Raw genomic sequence first — 23,679 nt, 5'->3', positions numbered from 1 at the left:
GGGAAACAAAACAAGTCCTAGTCTTCAAATAAAAACTAACACAAACTGGTAAGGAAAAGAAAAGAAGATCAATGCCTGAGATATGGAGCATTTTCTAACCTGTTTTAGAAAACACTAGCATCTGAGATGCTACCCAAAACAAAGTGGTCAGCAGGCTGGAAAGACGGAAATGATCAATATTCCGTCTCAGAGATTCAGGATGACACCAGCCAATTATGGTGTCTGAAATAGCATGCAGCAGTGAAATGCATTTAACTCAAAAGCTCCCAAGCTTATCTGATGAAATTATTTTCTTTGCATAACACCTAGTGATACACCAGCTTCACAGGATATGCTTTAGAAAGTGAAACATTCAGAAGTTCTGTAAGTCAGGAAATCTCATGAAAGTAGAGAGGACAGAGGAGGAGCCTCTAACTCTGCCTGGTGGAGCCAGAAGCAAAGGACAGTGTAGGGATGAACAAGACACTACACAGTGGAGAAAACTTCCATATGAAATTCTAGGATGAGAAAAATCAATACCCATTAGGTCTAAAGAAACAATTCATACAGTCATCAAGGTGAATTGTGCTTCCATAATTCCTAGTTTACATTCATCTTAGCTCCTAGGTATGCTTTTCAGTTTTTGAAATTGAGAAATATCACACTGTATTAGAATGTGAAAAGATCTGGAATTCAGTTTCAATTCCACCTGGAGATAGTTTAGTTCTTTGATAACCCTCACAAAGCAGTTCTAATAACCATACCTTTGCCCTGTCTCTGAGAAGTTTGAGGATGTAAACCCTGTTTTATCACATATCCCTGAACTTGTTGTGGTGATTCTGTTTACATTCTAAGAGGATTTTGACTTGCTTGTAATGATGGTGCTGTCCCCAACACTTTCCATCCGAATTCTGCCCTGGGGTCTGCTGTTCAGCCCCATTCAAGCTCAACCCTGCCTCCTACAAAGACATATCTTCCTGCCTAGATGGACATTAGTTCCCTTTTGTACATAGACTCTTGCTTTGCTCCACTTAGGTATGATGACATTCTGTTTGATGCTTACAGGTCTCCCTAAAGCACACACACAAAAAAATTGTCTATTCTTTTCTCATGAAGAGTTCAGGTTGAGAACAACTCATAACATCAATTGTTCATGCTCATACTAACTCCAGCTCTCACCTCTCTACCCATTTAGCAGGCTTATAAATACAACCTGCTTTCATTTACCGTTTAAAGGTTTTACACCAAATATGGGCTTCCCAGGTGGTGCTAGTGGTAAAGAACCTGCCTGCCAATGCAGGAAACTTAAGAGAGGTGGGTTTGATCCCTGGGTCGGGAAGATCCCCTGGAGGAGGGCATGGCAACCCACTCCAGTATTCTTGCCCGGAGAACCCCATGGACAGAGGAGCCTGGCAGGCTACAGTCCATCGCGTTGCAAATAATCGGACACAACTGAAGCAACTTAGCCTGTATGCACACATACCGAATATACTATTAGAGAGTTCTTTGTCCCTCTCACAGACTGCCTGGCAAGAGGGACACTGTTTTCCAAGCTTGCCTTCCCTTGCTGAGTTCTGAGAACATGCCTTCTCTGTTTTTCTAGGATTTTATTGTTAACTGCTATGAAGAAACTGATCTACAAGTGAAAAAGAAAAAGCATGGAAGAGGGACAATGTTTTAAAAATTCTTTAAAAATTCATAAAGTCATAGTATTGACCTGTAGACAACAAGGCCACTTACGCATTCTTCATATAGACTATCTTCACACATTCTCAGAGAATATGCACATACCTTACATACCCTAAAATGAAATCTATGTAAACAACTGAACTAATGACAATAGAAAAAAACAGGTTATCAATAAAATACAGCCATTGAAAGGTAAACTAATATTAAATCTTCTATTTCAATGCAATTTGTAAAGTCTCAGTGTTCAGAAAGAACAGAGAACATTTCTTACAAAAGCTAAAGGAGAAAACTTAAACCAAGACTTCAGTAAACCAATAATTTTGAATCTCCTATTCCAGGAAAAATCTTAGTCATTAGAAGGCACATTCCAGAATGCTCTCAACATCAAGTTAAATCCAACCATTTGCCTTTGGACACTCAGGGTTAAATCATTCATTTCTGATTTTCTAATATTACTAGGGCCGAACAGGGCTAATTTATCTAGACAAGTTCTTAGGGACAGAATTTATGGATTTTATATACCAGGCTTTCTGATGAAAGAATGACTTCAATAAGGACTCAGCCCATGAGAAAAAAAATGTTATAAAAACCAATGGTTTGAGAAAGATTTCATAGGAGTGCAGACTGTCAAAATCATCTTGCAGATGTGGGACATCAAAGAAGAGATCTATGTAATAGGAGGTAGGAAGGACAAGTAATCACACTGACAAGCTGGACAGTATATAGCTTTACAAAGGAATTGAAGAGGACAAAATGTTTCAGCATTCTCAAACACTAAATCCTGAACTGAAAATTAGATTTGGGAACAGATTATTTAAGAATATTTATTAATGAAAATGTTCCAAAGTTGAGAGAATTTATGATAAGATTAATTTGCATGTGAAAACCAGCATGTGAAACCTATAGGAGACCTTCCTCATTCAGTTCAGTCACACAGTTGTGTCCAACTCTTTGCGACCCCATGAACCACAGCACACCAGGCCTCCCTGTCCGTCACCAACTGATGGAGTCTATCCAAACCCATGTCCATTGAGTCGGTGATGCCATACAACCACCTCATCCTCTGTCATCCCCTTCTCCTCCTGCCCTCAATCTTTCCCAGCATCAGGATCTTTTCAAATGAGTCAGCTCTTCACATCAGGTGGCCAAAGTATGGGAGTTTCAGCTTCAGATCAGTCCTTCCAGTGAACACTCAGAACTGATTTCTTTTAGGATGGACTGCTTGGATCTCCTGGCAGTTCAAGGGACTCTCAAGAGTCTTCTCCAATACCACAGTTCAAAAGCATCAATTCTTCAGGGCTCAGCCTTCTTTATAGTCCAACTCTCACATCCATACGTGACCACTGGAAAAACCATAGCCTTGACTAGATGGACCTTTGTTGGCAAAGTAATGTCTCTGCTTTTTAATATGCTCTCTAGGTTGGTTATAACTTCCCTTCCAAGGAGTAAGCGTCTTTTAATTTCATGGCTGCAGTCACCATCTGCAGTGATTTTGGAGCCCAGAAAAATAAAGTCAGCCACTGTTTCCACTGTTTCCCCATCCATTTGGCATGAAGTCATGGGACTGGATGCCATGATCTTAGTTTTCTGACTGTGGAGCTTTAAACCAACTTTTTCACTCTCCTCTCTCACTTTCATCAAGAGGCCCTTTAGTTCTTCTTCACTTTCTGCCATAACGGTGGTATCATCTGCATATCTGAGATTATGGATATTTCTCCCAGTAATCTTGATTCCAGCTTGTGCTTCCTCCAGCCCAGCATTTCTCACAATGTTAAATATAATTAAATAAGCATATAAGTTAAATAGGTAGGGTGACAATATACAGCCTTGACGTACTCCTTTTCCTATTTGGAACCAGTCCGTTGTTCTATGTCCAGTTCTAACTGTCGCTTTCTGACCTGCATACAGGTTTCTCAAGAGGCAGGTCAGGTGGTCTGGTATTCCCATCTCTTTCAGAATTTTCCACAGTTTATTGTGATCCACACATCAAAGGCTTTGGCATGGTCAATAAAGGAGAAATAGATGTTTTTTCTGGAACTCTCTTGCTTTTTCAATAATCCAGTGGATGTTGGCAATTTGATCTCTGGTTACTCTGCCTTTTCTAAAACCAGTTTGAACATCTGGAAGTTCACATTTGATGTCTTGCAGAAGCCTGACTTGGAGAATTTTGAGCATTACTTCACGAGCGTGTGAGATGAGTGCAATTGTTGCGCAGTTTGAGCATTCTTTGGGATTGCCTTTCTTTGGGATGGAATGAAAACTGATCTTTTCCAGTCCTGTGGCCACTGCTGAGTTTTCCAAATTTGCTGGCGTATTGAGTGCAGCACTTTCACAGCATCATCTTTCAGGATGTGAAATAGCTCAACTGGAATTCCATCACCTCCACTAGCCTTGTTCATAGTGATGCTTCCTAAAGCCCACTTGACTTCACATTCCAGGATGTCTGGCTCTAGGTGAGTGTGAGTGATCACACTATCATGATTATCTGGATCATGAAGATCATTTTTGTACAGTTGTTCTGTGTATTCTTGCTACCTCTTCTTAATATATTCTGCTTCTGTTAGATCCATACCATCTGTGTCCTTTATTAAGCCCATCTCTGCACCTCACTGGGGTCTCTGTACTCATAAGACTCCTGCCAGGGGGCCAGGATACAGTCCGGAATGGATGCAAGCTCTGTATTTGTAAGGGTTTCCTGTGGTTCATGTGCTCTATCTTTGTACTTTACACATACTTCATTCCAAAATAATATGTGGAGTGTAAATTTGAGAATTTAGATGAATTCGCTTTTATCCTTAAGAGATAAAATGAATATTTGTTGTTGTTTAGTCAATAAGTCGTGTCCAACTCTTTGCGACCCCTTGGATGGTAACCCACCAGGGTCTTCAGTCCATGGGTTTTCCCAGGCAAGAATACCAGAGTTAGTTGCCTATCCTTCTCCAGGGGATCTTCCCGACCTAGGGATCAAACCTCCAAATCTCTTGCATTGGCAGGTGGATTCTTTACCACTGAGCGGCCACGGAAGCTCAGAACGAATATGAGAATACCCTGAAGTGGAGTGAAGTTGCTCAGTCATGTCCGAATCTTTGTGACCCCACTGACTGTAGCCTACCAGACTTTCGCTGTCCATGGGATTTTCCGGCAAGAGTACTGGAGTGGGTTGCCATTTCCTTCTCCAGGGGATCTTCACAACCCAGAGATCGAACCCGGGTTTCTGGCATTGCAGGCACACGCTTCACCCTCTCAGCCACCATATAAATAGTTGAGAATACCCTAAAAAGGATATATTTCAAGGTCTTAACTGATACAATCTAAATCCATCTGATAGGTTTTATCTTAGAAACAAGTTAATGTGGAAAAAATGCAACAGCTTAGTAATGGATCACCTACTATTCTGCTCTTCAAGAAATTTTAACCTGAAGACTGCCCTGGAGCCGCCCTGGAGACTGCAGATGTGTGATGCCAGGTACAGGTTCTGGGGTACCCTCCAAAAAATAACATATAATAGCCCTTTTGGAGTGAAACTTCCTATTTGTTTCCTTTCAGGTTCATAATCCAAGATGTTTGACCAATACGAAGAGGATCTACAGAGATCCCTCTTATCAGTTTGCTAATTTTTTTATATATAAACACTAGAAATATGACAATAACACCGTTACTGTAGTTTTCCAAAGATGTCTCCTAATATTTTATTTCTAGGAAGAGGGTAGAAGAAAATAGTTTAGGAAACTAAACTATTAAAAGGTGTTATTATTCAGATGTCAAATGAGACAGCTTCTCAAGGTTTGTAAATGATTAAGAGATAACCTTATAATTCTGTAATGAAAACTATGTATAGTGATGCCTTGAAAAAGAGAAAGGCAATTACTTTATTGTCAAGTAGAGTTATAGAGCAGCAGAATGGGAAACTGTGTTGATTATTATGTGCTAACACAGCTCTTTAGGGAATTTCTCTCACTGACTATGCCATTTTATAATGGCTATTTAAGAAATTAATAGGCTTAATTCAACTAAGCAAATAGTAAATAGCAATGATGATCATAATAGCAACAAATTGTTAAAAGATTAAAACAAAACTCCTTAGCCCATATGGAAATACAGTTCTCGCTCCTGTCCTTCTCTCACTCTCTTGACCACAAGCCTGTGCCCCTGTCACCTGACCTCCCGTCAGCCTCTTGCCAGCCTCTCTTGTCAGCCTCTTGCCAGTTTTATAACAGAGGACTTTAAGGACCTGAGACCCATCCCTTTGAAATGCAATCATCTAGGAAGACAGCACCCTTATCTCCCAAGGAGAATAAGAGCCTGTTAGATAAGTGCCAATCAGCAAAGACAGATATCCCAGTCACATTGACAACCACCCCCTAACATCCTCCAGGTCTTTTCCATAAGCTGACACCAGTGCTCAAAAACTCTGGGATGTTTCGAGAGAACAGCATTGAAACATGCATATTATCTAGGGTGAAACAGATCACCAGCCCAGGCTGGATGCATGAGACAAGTGCTCGGGGCTGGTGCACTGGGAAGACCCAGAGGGATCGGGTAGAGAGGGAGGTGGGAGGGGGGATCGGGATGGGGAATACATGTAAATCCATGGCTGATTCATGTCAATGTATGACAAAAACCACTACAATATTGTAAAGTAATTAGCTTCCAACTAATAAATGGAAAAAAAAGAAACTCTCTGCCTTTTGTTTCAATGGAGTTGAGTCCAGTCTCTCTCCTTTATTTCAATAGTTGTGACCCCTACTGCAATAGTCTTGAATAAAGTCTTCCATGCCTGTTTAACTTGTCTCATGCAATTTTTCTTTGACTTGACAAGCTGAGCAAGCTACTGCTGCTGACCATTTAAGTAAGGCAAGTTTCACTGTGTCAGCCTGTATCACCCTTTGGTAAGAGTTAAACTGGGATGACAGGTGGTTAATGTCCCCACCTCTGTGATCCTGTGGTCATACACAAAGGGTAAACAGGAGAAAAGGAATCCTGCTTATTGCTTCTGGGGATTAAATTCAGTTGAAGAAGTACTCTTAAATAAATGGAAATTTATTCTGAAGAATTAGCTGTGTTCCACTGCTCCCCCAAACCCCTGAGCACTATAAATATAACCAATAATTTCTTATGATGATACTGCAATAATTGTTCATGTCCTGGTGCTTTAATTAAAGGAAGTCTGATTTACTCTGGACTAGTTTTTACAGTTTAGGAAAGAGAACAGCCCCATTCATTTATTTAGATAGCATCAGTTCAGTTCAGTCACTCAGTCGTGTCTGACACTTTGCGACCCCATGGACTGCAGCACGCCAGGCTTCCCTGTTCATCACCAACTCCCAGAGCTTGCTCAAACTCACTGCCATGAAGTCGGTGATGCAATGCAACCATTTCATCCTCTGTCATCCCCTTCTCCTCCTGCCTTCAGTCTTTCCCAGCATCAGGGTCCTTTCTAATGAGTCAATTTTTCGCATCAGGTGGCCAAAGCATCAGAGCTTCAGCTTCAGCACCAGTCCTTCCAATGAATATTCAGGACTGATTTCCTTTAGGATGGACTGGTTGGATCTCCTTGCAGTCCAAGGGACTCCAACACCACAGTTCAAAGGCATCAATTCTTCGGCACCCAGCTTAGATAGCATAACCTTGTATTTTTTAGTCTGTCCACATACCCACAAATTAAGGTAAGTACAAAACCACCTGTGTGTGGTGTGTGTGTGTGTGTGTGTGTGTGTGTGTGTGTCTGTGCACACACCTGTGTGCTCACTCAGTCACAAAACTCCGACTTTTTGCGACTCCAAGGACTATAGCCTGGCAGGCTCCTGTATTCACACTTCTAAAATGTATTTTTTCCAACCATTCCATTAGAATATTCTTAGCCCATTTTTAAATAAATAAAATAAAAAATTAAAATAGCCCATTTTTTCCAACGTCTACTGTATCAAACAAAGTGTAAATAGTATTGATAGGCTGTAAGAACAGGTATGTCAATACAAATTGACAGCAATTTTTAGAAGTGTAGGGATAAAGCTAACAAAAAAGATGGAGACAAATGTTGGTGTGTCATTCAAGAATTCACAAAAGACATGTTCTGTGAATCATTTTATGTAATGTATTTGACTCAGATATACTCTCCTCTTTTAAATCATTCTATGAATGGCTCTCCTTTTGGATATTTCAGGATAATTTAGCCACAAAGTACTACATACAGAGGTGACAATTTGTAATTTCTTGCTTATGCTGCAAAGAAGGTAAACTATACAGAAAAGTTTGTTATTGCAATTTGGGAATGCAATCCACAAAAGATTTCCTGTACTTTTCATCTGAACTACATATTTAAACTGAACTACAAATGGGATTCTGGGTTGGGTTAGGATTTTTAAATTTTCTTTTGAATTTTAAGTAAAGTTCTCATGACAGGCCTTTTATCTTGTCAGAGTTCAGTGCTAAAGACATATGCCTAATTCAAGTAAGTATAATTTTGGAAATTTTAACCAAAAAAGTGTATGCCAAAATATTAATAATGATCATCTTTGGCTAATGAGGCAATAGGAAATTTTTATATTTCTTTCTCTTTGCTAGTTTTCTTTTCTAATTTTTCTGTATTTAATATGGGTCAATTATACAATAAAAAGCTAAACATGATCAAATAAGTTAGCAGAGGGTTATTGGTCAAAAAAATTTATGAACAGGTTCTAAAAATTACCTATAGGATTCACTAAATTATCAGCTACCAGTCATTATTTAATAAATGAAATATTTTGGTTAAAGTTGCCTTTTATATCAGATTCACAAAGTCATGTTATTCGCTGTAGAAAACAGGTACTAGAAGCTATTTGATACATGGTGCTCAGGCATTACCTTGAGTTGTGCAAAATAAAAGTGATTTTCAAGACATGAACTAATTTCTCAAAAGTAGCTTAAAAATCCCAGCGGTTCTCCACTGTGCCCAGAAGGAAATTCAGCAGTCCTCGTGAAGGACTGCAGATTGTGGGTATCATAATAATGACAATAAAAACAGGTGTTAACAGTCATTGAAAACACTGTTTCACATGTTATGCTAAGTATTTTGCAAGGATTAACTCATTTAGTCTTAAAAACTGCCCTCTGTTGTTGGTATTATTACTCCCCTTCTTCAGATGCAGAGTGAAGCCAGAGGCGTCCAGGCGCTCACGTGTCATTTGTCACTCAGGATGAGATTATTGTGGTTCAATAGCAAGATGTATTCTAAAACTGGCCAACTCTGGACCATGGTTACAAACTGAGGAACAAAGGGTAGGCTCTTTGAAATATTTTCTTATGAAAAAGAACCATCTAAAAGGTACACGTAGTACTACCCAGTATTCATACTAAGATCTCAAATGTTATGAAAATACTTGGAGCTAACAAGCTATTGAGCCTGTCAATTTGTTAACACTAATGTGTTAAATTATACAGTATTTCACAGTTCACAAATCACTGTCATATGTGTTAAATTCATATTCCTCACACCAATGACATAAAACAGGAACTATTTTATAGATGAGAAAAATAAAACTTACAGTTAAGTGATTTCCCCATGGTCATATAAACAAAAAAGCAGAAGAAATGACATTCAACTGCACATTCTTCTGTTGTTATTTTCATTCTAAGTTTCAAAAAGTTACATGCCCTTCTAACTCACCATATTATTATCAATATCCAAGGAACAAAAGAACTACACCGTGGAAGAGAAGTAATAGTGCTCGTTAGATTGCTCAACTTGTCGAAAGTGAGCCAAAGGCATCATATTGAATCACCTTAAATTCACCTTCCCCAACTCTCCCACTGATTCACATTCCGACAGGGCTTCAGAAACAGTAGAAGTCAAAACACAAGCCCAGCGGACAAGGTAGAGGTCAAACTGCCTAGGGAAACTCCTCCTTAAATATTGAGCCAAGCATGGCATTCATGACAGGGGATTTAATTATCTTTCTATGTCATGCATATTCTAAGAATGGAAGCTGTGACATCAGGCTAAAGTTCCAATGATGCATTTCAATCATAAATCGCAGGTTTCCACTCTGTCTGTTGGGTCTGAACTCTCAGTGTGAAGCTAACTACCAAAGAAAGCCACTTGGAGAATAGCTGGACAGCAATGACATGAGGCCAGAGTGACATTTCAGCAGCTCCCTCGCAGCAATCTCTCCATAAGGGCTTTTACAACCTTAGGCCAAGGCCTGTTCCAAATCTGGGTCACTAGAGCCTCCTAAGTGCCCGTTGGCTCAAGCTCTGAGTTTTTGCATGTGTCACTCACAAAGCAGCTATAATATGTATCACTCACAAAGAGAAAATTTCCATTAGTTCTCACCAACAACTTATAGTGCACTCAAAGGCACCAGAGAATATAATTTTACAACTGGTAGAAGATGGAAAAAATAAATGCATCAAGCACTCTAAGGAATTTTAAAGGCATGGCAAAAGGAAAGCTTCCCAGCTCCTTACTGGATCATATGAGACCTTGGAGAATCTGGATCCTGTCTTCTTTTCTGACCTCCTTGCCCAACTCTCCTTGAGCCAGGCCTTAGCCAATGAATATTCATTCAATTCCACTTCCTTTCCTGGCACTGCCTTTGCACAACTACCTAACTTCTGCAGCACAAATACACACACCTTATGAGTTAGCTCTCTCATGAAAAGCTCCTTTATTTTCTACTTTCAATTTTCCATCCTACATACAGAAAATTCCCAATCTTCCTCTATCCCTCCACATCTCCTGGGATGAATTTCTCTTACAATATCTGTCACATGAAATCATCGTCACTTGTTTACATGTTTGTGAGCATTCCACTAAACGATAAGTTCCTCACTGATATCATATTCATCCTCGCAGCTTCAAGGCTTAGGAAAGTGCCCAGTATAGAGCAGAACTGGTTGAAATGAACAATGAATAAAATAAATCACATATACGTGGTACCTTTAATCACTTTAGTGGTTAAAAGCACAGTCTAAAACCAAAATTGCTTAGGTTCAGAATCTAGCTCTATCCCTTAGTAGATCTGTGACCTTCAACCAGTTACCTCACCTCTCTGAGCCTGACAGAGCCTCATCTGTAAAGTGGCCTGTTGTGTGATTTCAATGAGTTAATAATAGTTAAGTAGAAAATTACTTAAAACACAGCCAGACATCCAATAATTCTTAATAAATGTTAGCTATCATTAGTCATCATATCCCCACAATATGCCAGCATAACAAAGTAGTCAAGAGTGCGAGGTACGCAGTATCACAGGTCTGAATTCAAATCACACTCCTCTGCTTACAAGTTATGTGGCCTTGGGCAATTTGCTTAAAGTTCTTCCTATTTTGGTTTTCTTGTTGCTAGAAAAGGAATAATAATATTGCCTACATCATAAAATTTTTCAGAAAGTTAAATTAAATTATGTATGATAAATACTCCATAAAATTAAGCTATTCACTATGGTAGGGTTTTTTTATTGTAAAAAAGTATCAGTATAAAATTCTTTGGGTATTACCCCAAAACAGATACCCTCACCTACCTGGCACTTGTATTTGTACCTCATTAGCTTTGGGGGGCTGCAAAATGAAGTCACTGAAGAAGCAGAAAGTGTGTCATGTTTTGGACATTAAGCAAGATAAGTTCATGCCTCCAGTTCCAGTTCTCCAGGAAAGAGAATATGCTATTTGCTGCTTTTGAACACAGGTATCTGTGCCAGTCCTGGGCCTGCTTGCTCTTAGGTTCATTTCCAAGTATCCCACTGTACTCTATATTCCATGGATATGGCAAGTGGAAAGCTAGCTCTTGCAGTGGGAAGGGGGGCAATAGGTTGGAGGGTGAGGGAAAACAGGGTATTTCGCCTCTTCCCTCTGCCTAGGGCAGCTTCGCATCTCTATTACAGTTTCAGTTCCCACCAGAGAAGCCCATCCTGGTCCCTGCCTCTTTGGGGATTACTTGATCCCTAAGGACCTCTGTCTCTCCAGCCTAGGATAATGGCTGTCATTGCTCATTTCTGGATTTCCTTACAATTCCAAAAATAACTCTCAGCTCAACACATCACTGGTGTAAACAATTCCCTAAATTTATTCCCCTATGGTTTCTGTTTTCCTAGCTAGACCCTGATTGATCCAGTAATCTCTTTCCTCTCTGTCTTTCATTCGACTGGTTGAGCAAGGATCTGCTTAGCTTGCCTTCCATCACACACCCAGATACACACACCTACTCACTGTGCTGCTCTCTCCTGCTTAAGGAACAAAGGTAGGCTTCTGTGGTCTGGAACAAACTGGCCACATGGGTTGATTCTGAAGTGACCGCAGCATCATCTAATGCAGCAGCTCCCGGCTCTCCATTGGGCGATAGTCTGCCTCTCGTTCTTCTGCAGGGAACAATGTCTAGAGACATGGTTGTTACAGTGGGCTGTGGTGAGCTACCGGCGTCTAGTGTTTAGAGACCAGGGATGCATGCTGCTGAATATCCTACAATGCACCAGAAAAGAATTCTCAGGCCCAGTGTCAGCAATCAATTGAGAACCTCTGATCTAATGATACAAAACCCCACACTTTCAAGCTGCTAGATGTGTCTGAGTTACTGCAGGTCACAGAGACTATTTAGAATCTGAAACTATTGCCAGTGATCACACAGCATAGATCTTGCCCAAGGCTGTCAGTTGCCATGTACAATTCATATTGGTTGATGTGCATAAACTTGAATCTCACTAATATCTTTGTTTTGTCAATACACATACTGAGAAGACAAAAGAGCAACGTGTATCAAAAGAGAATGGATTTTCAAATAGGGATCTTTCTGTTAAATCATTTAAAAAAAAAAAATCTTACTACTTCATTGTACCAGCCCTCCTATGCAGCAAATGATAAATTTTTCAAAATATACTGTTTTTTAAAAAAGTAATCATCATATACTTCTACTAGAATATTTGTAACATTTTCTTTTACAAGAGAAGAACTGGTTATCCTGCTCCCAATCATATTTCTCTTCCCTGTTGTGTCTGTTTTTTTTTAATCTCAGCATGGTTTTGCATACAAGGGTTCTGTGGCTGGGTCTCCCTATTTTGTATACCACCAGCTGTGAGGCCTTACAGGACCACTTTCTCATTTAAGACCTCATGGGTCAAATGAAGAAGTTGATCTAGTTAAAAGCTCTCTTCCCGTTGTAAAACTTTACTCAATTTCATATCTCCAGCACTTAAGTAACATGTTTATATATTGGCTCTTTAGGGAGCAAAATTTATACAAACCCAATAAAAGTTTTCATCAAGGCCTAGTTCATTCAATATACAAGCCCTAATAAATAAAAGTGAGACATGCAATGTTACTAGCCCTGTGTTCCCTCCTTCTAATCTTGCTAAAATGTCTGTAAAAGTGCCTCTGAGAGATGACAAAGGACAAACCTGTCACACAGACTCAAATCACTGCTGCTCTCTTTCTGCCAACTTGGAGTGAGAACAGACTTCACACTGCAGGACTGAGTTCCAAAAACACCAACTTCCGCAATTGCCCAAGGATTTCTACTTCTCTGGGTTTCCCTGGTGGCCCAGACAGTAAAGAAGCCGCCTGCAATGCAGGAGACCTGGGTTAGATCCCTGGGTCAGATCCCAGGGAGATCCCCTGGAGAAGGGCTTGAGAAGCCACTCCAAGATTCTTGCCTGAGAAATCCCATGGACAGAGGAGCCCAGTGGGCTACAGTAGATGGGTTGCAAAGAGTCAGACACGGCAGAGCAGCTATCACTTTCTTTTTTTTTTTCACTTTCCACTTCTCTGTCTATTGAAAAGAAATGAAAATATATATAAATCTAGTTCCCTTCCCAAAAGAACAGTCAAAAGAGGCACAGGCAACTGTACTGTACTGCAGGTTAAAAAGAGGCTGAGTTTTTTAAGAATAAGCTTTGCTTGAAAAGGAAAAGCCTCAGAGATGCCTTTGTTTACCGGCTGAAGCTTTAGAAAACAGCTGCTGACAGAGGCCTCACGCTCCCAGCTAAAGTCCTACAGGTAACCACCTTCCCTGATGCTCCCGCCTCCACTCTAATTTCCAGGGGTCTTGCCTGTCTGTCTACTACGATACTAATCTCAGTGAGTAGAGATTATGTCTTAATTCTACTTTCCTCACAGCTTCCACCACAGCATCCCTTCTCATTCAATGTTGAATCGGAAGGTAGCTGAAGGTAAAACCCTAACCCTTTCTGAAAAGTTGCAGCAAATCCCACAGATTTTTATTCCCAAGATATCTGTATCCCCAAATGATCTTTACCCTCTTGGTGCAGTCCTCAAAGCCCTGATAGGGAGGAGTTAGAATTAGTATCTGAGCCATCAGAGATTCTGAGATGTCTCAAAGAAGAAAAAGGAGAGGAAACGTGTTAACTTTTTGTGTTATGTTAATGAGATCCTTCATCCCTGTCACCTTAAAAGAAGCCTAAGACACATTTCTCTCTCTGATTCCTCTTTCTTCTCCCTCTCCTCCTCCTTCACCAGCCTCCCTCATATCTAAAAATGAAGGTTAATATTAAGCATCACATTAACAGTTGTCAAATCAATCATGATTTCCTCTGAGTTATGTTACACAGAGCAACATGCTTTATCAGAAATCAAAGAAAGGACACTGCCAAAAGTGGATGAGCTAATGTAAAATCACTTACAGGGGCACTCTGGAGACGGAAACTCGTTTAATATTTAATGTAGTCATTAACCTAAGAAAGAGAAGGAGATGGTAATGGATGGTCTGCTCCCTTTGCCTACAGGACAGGGTACTGAAGTGAGCTGCCCCTTCTGGGATCACATTCACACAAGTCTAAAATCTATAAAGTGGGTCACAGGTGAAGGGAACTGGAAAAGTCTCAAGTCTCCCAGATGTATTGTTTAAGAGCACAGACCTGCTCGGCAGTCACGCCTGAAGTTCCCCACACTGCAGGAACCAGGAGTCGTGTCCACTGAATTGCTCGATTAGTTTGTTATGGCAACAGACATACGGTTCCCAACACACACAGTCAAACCACAGCAAGTAATCAATTATTGAAGGAAACCATCTCCAAGAAGCTTTAATCCATTGGGATATTGAAAGGTTTGTTTCTGTCTCTATTTAGACTTGGTTATCATTGAAGGTGGTTGTCTGCTTGATGGCTACCCAGAGCTGTCCCCGACAGCCCAAATGTCAAAGCCGATTGAAAATGAAATGGGGTGGGGTGGGGTGAGGTGGAGGGGTGGGAGCAGAAAAGTTTCCAATAGTGAAGGCCATTTGAAAAAAAAGAGAAAACTTTCTCTACCTGTGAATATTATGATGTTGAAGGGAACATTTTATTTACACAGCATGAATGCCAGCATGTTCTTTACATGACTTTTAAACAGGGTCACCTTAAGCAAGTAAAGGCATTATAACTGCTTCACTTTAGTTGCAGCATCACTCCCTGATAAGATACAGCATCCCCTAAAACTACATTTATTGTTTTCTTTAACTGTGTCTTTTCTATCACATATTTTCTTCTTTGGTATAAATTTCCAGATGTCTCATAATTCCATCCTATCAAGGAAATCAACTACAATATTTGCATGCACATGAAACACCTCCATCTCTACTGACCCAGTCACCACCCTTTCCTCCCCCCCCCTTTTTTTTTTTTACCATAAGTTAAAATTTGACCCTTTCATCCTGTAGAGTTTTTAAAATTCTAAAATGACTTCTGAATCTGAAAAGAAGCTCCAAGTAGGCTGTTATTTTTTGTCTCATAATTCTCATGTTCTAGTTGTGGCCTTTTCTTTTTCTCTGAGAGTTGTTGTTTGAACATTTCTTATAAAGCCTGCTTTTATGGTTCTGAACTCTTTTGGCTTTTGCTTCTCGGTAAAACTTTTTGATCTCTCCATCAAATCTGAACAAAGGCCTTGCCAGGGAGAATACTCTTGGTTATAGGCTTTCCTCTTTCATCACTTTAAGTATATTGTGCCACTCCCTCCTGGCCTGCATTTTTTGCTGAAAAGTCATCTAGCAGACTCATGAAAATTTCCTTGTATATAACCTTGTTGCTTTTCCCTGACTGCTTTTAATATTCTCTATTTGTCTTTAATTTTTGTCATTTTAATTACAACGTGTCTTGCTTCAACTGACTCATTTGAAAAGACCCTGATGCTGGGAAAGATTGAGGGCAGGAGGAGAAGGGGACGACAGAGGATGAGATGGGTGGATGACATCACTGGCTCAATGGACATGAGTTTAAGTAAACTCTGGGAGTTGGCGATGGACAGGGAGGCCTGGCATGCTGCAGTCCATGGGGTCACAAAGTGTCGGACAGGACTGGGCAACTGAACAGAACTGAACTGAACTGATGGTCCTCTTCTGATTGATCCTGTTCGGGACTCTGTGATTCCCGGACCTAGATGCCTGTTTCCTTTCCGAGGTAAGGGAAATTTTACCTACTATGTCTCCAAATATGTTCTCTGTCCCTTTCTCTCTCTTCTCCCTCTGGGATCCTTGTAATGTGAACGTTATCTCAGAGGTCTCCTAAACTGCCCTCATATTTCACAATTCCTTCATTCTTTTTTCTGTTCAACTTGAGTCATTTCCACTAATCTGTCTTTCAGTTTGCTAATCCATTCCTCTGTGCCATTGAATCTACTGCTGATCCTTCTAGTGTATTTTTTAATTTCAGAATTGTGAACTCAGATTCTTCAACTCTGCTTCTTCCTTATATTTTCTATATAAGGAAGATTCTTCAACTTGGATTCTTCACCTCTGATTCTTCCTCATATTTTCTAACTCTTTGTTAAAAACTTCTACCTTCTCATTCTGTTCATTTACTCTTCTCCTGAGTTCTTTGAGCATCTTTATGATCATGACCTTAAACTCTTTATCAGATAAATTGTTTATCTTTATTTCATAGTTCTGTTTTGGGGATTTTATTTTGTTCCTTGATATTTTTCTGTCACCTCATTTTGCCTAAATTTTTGTTTTTATTTCTGTGCATTTGGTAGGCTGGTTACATTTCCTAATCTCAGAGAAGTGGTTTATACAGGAAACATCCTATGGGGCCCAGCAGAGCACCTCCTTCTCATCACCAGAGCTATATGCTCTAGGGCTGTCCTCGACGTGGGCTGCACAGCCCGTAGGGCTACTACTGTGGGTATGCAAATAGACATAGCCAATAAAATGTACAACCTAGAGAAAAAATAGACAAACTGCCAGGAATATATAATCTTCTAAGACTGAATCAAGAAAGAATAGGAACTGTATGAACAGGCCAATTACCAGTAATGAAATTAAATCAGTAATAAAAAAATAAACTCCAAACAAACAGAAGTCTAGGACCAGACAGCTTCAGAGGTGAATTCTACCAAATGTTTAAATAAGAGTTAGCATCTATTCCTCTCAAAATATCCCAAAAAATGAAGATAAAGGCAAGCTTCTGAACTCATTCTACAAGGCCAACATCACCCCAATACCAAAGACACCAAACAAAGGAAAACTACAGGTAAGTGTCATCAATAAACACAGATGCAAAAATTCTCAAGAAAATATTAGCAAACTGAATTCAACAATACATGAAGGGACTCATACACTATAATCAAGTGGGAAAGAACCCAGGGATGCAAGGATTGTTCACCATCCACATATCAAAGAGATACATGTTAACAAACTGAAGAATAAGAATCATTTGATCACCTGAATAGATGCAGAAAAAGCTTTTGAAAAAATTCAACATCCATTTATGATAACAACTCTCAACAAAGAGGGTATAGAGGGACCATAACTTAACATAATAAAGGCCACATATGACAAGTTCACAGATAACATTATACTCAATGGCAAAAAGCTGAAAGCACTTTCTGTAAGATCTGGAACAAGACAAGGATGCCACTCTCCCTACTTTTATTCAGCATAGTATTGGAAGTCTTGGCCACAGTAATCAGACAAGAAAAAGAAATAAAATGAAGACAAATTGGAAAGGAAGAAGTAAAACTTTGTTTGCAAATGACATACTATACATAGATAATCCTAAAGACACCACCAAAAAGCTATTAGAGCTCACCAATGAATCTGGTAAAACTGAAGAATACAAAATTAATATACATCTTAAACTTACACAGTGCTGTATGTCAATTATATTGCAATAAAACTGGAAGGAAAAATATTTACATGGTCATAATAACGTAACCACCAACACTAATTAATAAAAGTTGTGATATACCTATATTAGAAGGATGAGAGATGAGTGGTGAATACATAAGTGTGGCAGCAAGAAGGTAAGAAACTAAGTTCTTACCTTTCACAGTAAAAACTCAAACTAAAAATCTAAATATGCAAAACATGTATTTTTTTAGTCAGTTGGGGATAAATTCCAGAATCAACAGGGAAAAAGATTTAAAATTGTCCCTCAAAATCATAATTAAGGACAGGAAAGAGTGGATGACAGAACCAAGTACTTTTTTTATTATAAGCCCTGCAAAACTATTTAATCTTTTAGGTTCAATACATAAAAACTATGATACAAATAATCACAACCCAGATAATCATGATGATGGGATCACTCACCTAGAGCCAGAGATCCTGGAATGTAAAGTCAGGTGGGCCTTAGAACCATCACTACGAACAAATGGTGATGGAATTCCAGTTGAGCTATTTCAAATCCTAAAAGATAGTGCTGTGAAAGTGCTGCACTCAATATGCCAGAAAACTTGGAAAACTCAGCAGTTGCCACAGGATTGGAAAAGGTCAGTTTTCATTCCAATCCCTAAGAAAGGCAATGCCAGGGAATGTTCAAACTACCACACAATTGCATTTATCTCACACGCTAGCAAAGTAATGACCAAAATTCTCCAAGCCAGACTTCAACAGTATATGAACCATGAAATTCCATATGTTCAAGCTGGTTTTAGAAAAGGCAGAGGAACCAGAGATCAAATTACCAACATCCGTTGGATTATCAAAAAAGCAATGAGTTCCAGAAAAACATCTATTTCTGCTTTATTGACTATGCCAAAGTCTTTGACTATGTGGATCGCCACAAACTGTAGAAAACTCTTAAAGAGATGGGAATACCAGACCACTTGACCTGCCTCCTGAGAAACCTGTATGCAGGTCAGGAAGCAACAGTTAGAACTGGACATGGAACAACAGACTGGTTCCAAATCGGGAAGAGAGTACATCAAGGCTGCATATTGCCACCCTGCTTACTTAACTTATATGCAGGGTACATCATGAGAAACACTGGGTTGGAGGAAAGCACAAGCTGGAATCAAGATTGCCAGAAGAAATATCAATAACCTCAGATATTCAGATGACACCACCCTTATAGAAGAAAGCAAAGAACTAAAGGGCCTCTTGATGAAAGCGAAAGAGAAGAGTGAAAAAGTTGGTTTAAAACTCAGTATTCAGAAAACTAAGATCATGGCATCTGGTCCCATCACTTCATGGCAAAAAATGGGAATGAAGTGGAAACAGTGACAGGCTTTATTTTCTTGGGCTACAAAATCACTGCAGATGCTGACTGCAGCCATGAAATTAAATGACGTTTACTCCTTGGGAAAAAAGTTATGACCAACCTAGACAGCATAATAAAAAGCAGAGACATTACTTTATCAACAAAGGCCCATCTAGTCAAGGCTATGGTTTTTCCAGTAGTCATGTGTGGACATGAGAGTTGAACTATAAAGAAAGCTAAGTTCTGAAGAATTGATGCTTTTGAACTGTGGTGTTGGAGAAGACTCTTGAGAGCCCCTTGGACTGCAAGGAGATCGAACCAGTCCATCCTAAAGGAGATAAGTCTTGAATATTCATTGGAAGGACTGATGCTGAAGTTGAAGCTCCAATACTTTGGCCACCTGATGCGAAGAACTGACTCATTTGAAAAGACCCCGTTGCTGGGAAAGATTGAAGGTGGGAAAAGAAGGGGATGACAGAGGATGAGGTGATTGGATGGCATCACCAACTAAATGGACATGAGTTTGAGTAAGCTCCAGGAGTTGGTGATGGACAGGGAGGCTTGGCATGCTGCAGTCCATGGGGTCGCAAATAGTCGGACATGACTGAATGACTGAACTGAACTGATGATACAAAAATAAATTTAATTTTAAATGAAAACAAATATGTTTATTCCTCCAAAAAATATTTATTAAGACACTGATGTATGAAACAACAAATATGTATTAAGCATTATGTTGTGCTGGAAACGCAAAGATAACAAATCCTTGATCACTCATCTTTGTCCCTTAATAGCTGTTTCACTTGAGTTCCTAACCTAACCATGCATATGCTTCAATTTCTGTGTCTGAAAAAGAATAGGAGGATTAAGCATGATCATGTAAACAGTCACATCAATCTATTAAAATAATAGTAGTCTAGTAAGAAGACACCAAATCCTTACAACTTCAACATAATTTTATCTTTATTACTCAGAAATTATATACCCAGTGAAGTCAGGATAAAGAGAAGGATCCTGTTAAACATACAGAGATTCAGCCTCCATGAAAACAAGGCTTCTAGCTCGTGCCAGGCCCCAGGGACAACAGGCTTGGGCTAGTTAAGTTTCTGAGTTTCTTTCCATCCCTCTAAGAATACGAAATATTGTGAGGATATATCTGGGTAGATATAAAAACAACTAGCTGCTTCAGACAATTCCTTGATTTAGAAAGTTGACAATTCTATTTTAGTAATACTCTTTTAATCCTTTAAAAATGTTTCTTTCAAGCATATGCATAAAAGACACAATCTGTACTAGACACTCAAATGAATTTCAAGAGAGACAGAACATAATGACTGTCCATGAGAACTTTACTAAGATTTAGAGTAAGTGTCCTAAAAGTGTATGTGAAAGAGATTAGTGAGTCTTAGAACTACCTCAAGAACATTTAGAAAATAAACTAGATCCTTAAATATTGAAAACTATAAAGGTAAGACGTGTCAGTGAGGAAGAAATTTTCCTCTAACCTTCCAGATTCTTCTGGACTGGACTGAGAATTAAATTGACAAGAGACAGATTAACAGGAGAAAATCAAACAGAGTTAAACAAAAGGTATACATGAGAAAGATTCAGGAAAACTGAGTAACTTGCCATAATGAATGAAATGCTCAACTTAAATACCATCTTCAGCTAAGGACAAAAAAGAATGCTGGGGGTAATGGTTTGAGATATCAAAGAGGAGGAAGGCAATTAACATGAAAATGAAAAAGCAAATGTTTGATAAACAAATATTTGCTGGGCCATGAAAAGACAATGTGACACAGAGTGAACCCTGACCTCTGGGTTCTGCAGTTTCTCCCACTCCGCCTAGCCTGTATTCTTAGCACGATCACATAAATAGTCTCAGGTTTTTCCAGGAACAAATGCCCCATCTAAATTCTTTTAGGCAGTTAGGAGGAAGGTCAAAGTTTCTTCCTGAGTCTTTTGGGCCTTAAATCCATATGCCAAGAAGATGCTTTGGGGAGACAAATTTTGTTTTCCTACTAAAGAATGGTTGAAAGAATTACTGATATCCTAAATGAAAAGGAGGCTAAATGGAGTAAATTTCAAATATCTGTAATAGCAGTCATATGAGATGAAATAAATATAATCTGCAAGTGTTAAAGCACCAAAATGGGAACAATGGAGTGGGGAAAGGGGAAGGTAATGGTGAGGGGACTTGGACTCATGAAAGAAAGAATATATAAATATGAAATTGGTCGTCCCCTGAAGAAATGTCCCCATGCTGGAAATAGTCGACAGAACCCAAGGAACATTTTATATTTTGCAGAGGAAATTCTCGCTTAGGGGTGAAGTTTCGGACTAAGTGAACCTCAAATTTCCATCCTTCTCTAGGATCCATTTATGTTACAGATCACAAGAACAGCCAAAGTTCAAAAGAGAAAGAGAATTCCATCATATGGTCAACTCAACAAAAAGAAAATAATCATACCAATCATATGGGGAACAAAAGGGATCATACCAGTCATAGTCAAACCATCAGCAAAGAAGAGCAGAAAGGAATCAAACAAGCGAAAATGCCAGCACATACCTAAACTGTTAGAATATTTCCTTTTACACCTAATTGTTTCAGGATCATCCCAACACAGCCAGATTAAACTATAATGGAATCAGGCTGTCTCTTGCCCTGAGAGAAAAAAAGCAAAAAAAAAGAGATGTTACCTAAAAATAATGGACTAGAATCCTAGTTAAAGATATTGAACTGTAGAAAGATGAGCCACCAACTGAATCAATAGCAGCATTCTAGTTAGGACCTTGAAAGTCTTTGCTGGCCTTATTGAGTAGCCAGTTCCATTCTGTTTAGCCTGTGACAGCTGATGGGACTGGACCCTGGGGCAGAATTACTACCCAATTCATCAGTGATGCTCATTGAGCAGTCACTAGTGAATGAGACTCTGAAAAGTCTTCTTAATGCTAAATTATTTAGATAAAGGAATTTAATAAACATATGCTTTTTTAAAACTTTTATTGGAGTTTAGCTGATTTACAATGTACTATTTACAATGCTAGTTTCAGTGTATAGCAAAGTATACATATACATTTCCATGTATATACATATATGTGTATACATACATATACATGCATAAATGTATATACATATTTATTTCCAGTATACATATACATATGTGTGTGCTAAGTCGCTTCACTTGCGTCCAACTCTTTGTGACCCTATGGACTATAGTCTGTTAGGCTTCTCTGTCCAAGGGATTCTCCAAGCAAGAACACTGGAGGAGATTGTCATGCCCTCCCCCATGTGATCTTCCTGACCCAGAGATGGAACCCACATCTCCCAGGTCTCCTGCATTGGTGAGTAGGTTCTTAACCACAAGCACCACCTGGGAAGCCCCATACATGTACATATATCCACTCCTTTTTAGATTCTTTTCCATATAGGCCTTACAGAGTGTTAAGTAGAGTTTCCTGTGCTATACAGTAGGTCCCTATTAGTTATCTATTTTATATGCAATAGTGTGTATATATCAACTCCATTCTCCCAGTTTATCCCTCCCCATCCTTATCCGCTGGTAGCTGTAAGCTTCTTTTTTACATCTGTTACTCTAAAAGATTGTCCTACTGAGTGAAGTCAGTCAAACAAAGAAACACAAATATCATATGATATCACTTATATGTGAATTTTTTTTAAAGGGTACAAATGAACTTATCTACAAAACAGAAACAGAGTCACAGATAAACATCTTCTTACATCATCACAACATTTGCTTTTTCCTCAGCAACTCTTTATGACACCTGGCCATGGAAGTCATGCACAAAGACAGGATTGAAAATTACTGTAAAGCCCTAATAATTGTTACTACACTTATTCAATAAATTTTAAGAGAAAGTGGAGGGAACTTCTAACATAGACCCTTATCCATTTATGAAGGATGGTATATAGACATGGGTAAAGTAGTCTTAACAGAAATATTCCTGAAAAAATCATTTGAAAATTGACTTCAGATAGTAAAACTGACTGGTGAATCACAACACTAAAAGAAATGTTTGAAGTGAAAACCACCTGTTGTCTACAGTTAAGAGTAAGCAATTGGTAACATTAAAATGAAATACTTCACAGTTAATAAAAATGCACTTGGAAATGAAACCTGGATGAGAGACCAGACCACAATTATTAACGAGACTTGCATGGCATGATTGAACTCGTGTTTGGATTGATGGTGCCTTCAAATGCTGTTACTGCAGCCAAAGTCTTTTGCTTGCCTGCCTTTCACAGCATTTTAGTATCTTGATCAGCTCCTGGCTGTAGGATACAATGAGAAATTTCCTTACTGCATGGCCTATTATTCAGTTATAGGAGATACATGGTGGTACTAACATGGTTGCTAAGCAATAAACAGCATATTTAAGTAGAAACAAGCTTTTAAGAAGAAGTAAAATAAAAATTAGATACCTGATATACCAGATTTTTCATCATGTCCATGAAATTAAAGACAGCTTCAACATTTTACAAATTAAAGCCACTTTTAATACAGCTTAGCCCTTACTCTTTTGTTACAGGCTAACTTCTTTACCTTGTGGAGAAACATGAACCCATAATTACACTAAACCACAGGAACCAAATCCTTAATAATTATAGTGTAAA

This window comes from Muntiacus reevesi, chromosome 19, assembly GCF_963930625.1.
Source record: "Muntiacus reevesi chromosome 19, mMunRee1.1, whole genome shotgun sequence".
Taxonomy (NCBI): domain Eukaryota; kingdom Metazoa; phylum Chordata; class Mammalia; order Artiodactyla; family Cervidae; genus Muntiacus; species Muntiacus reevesi.
Note: the sequence above shows the minus strand (reverse complement) of the source record.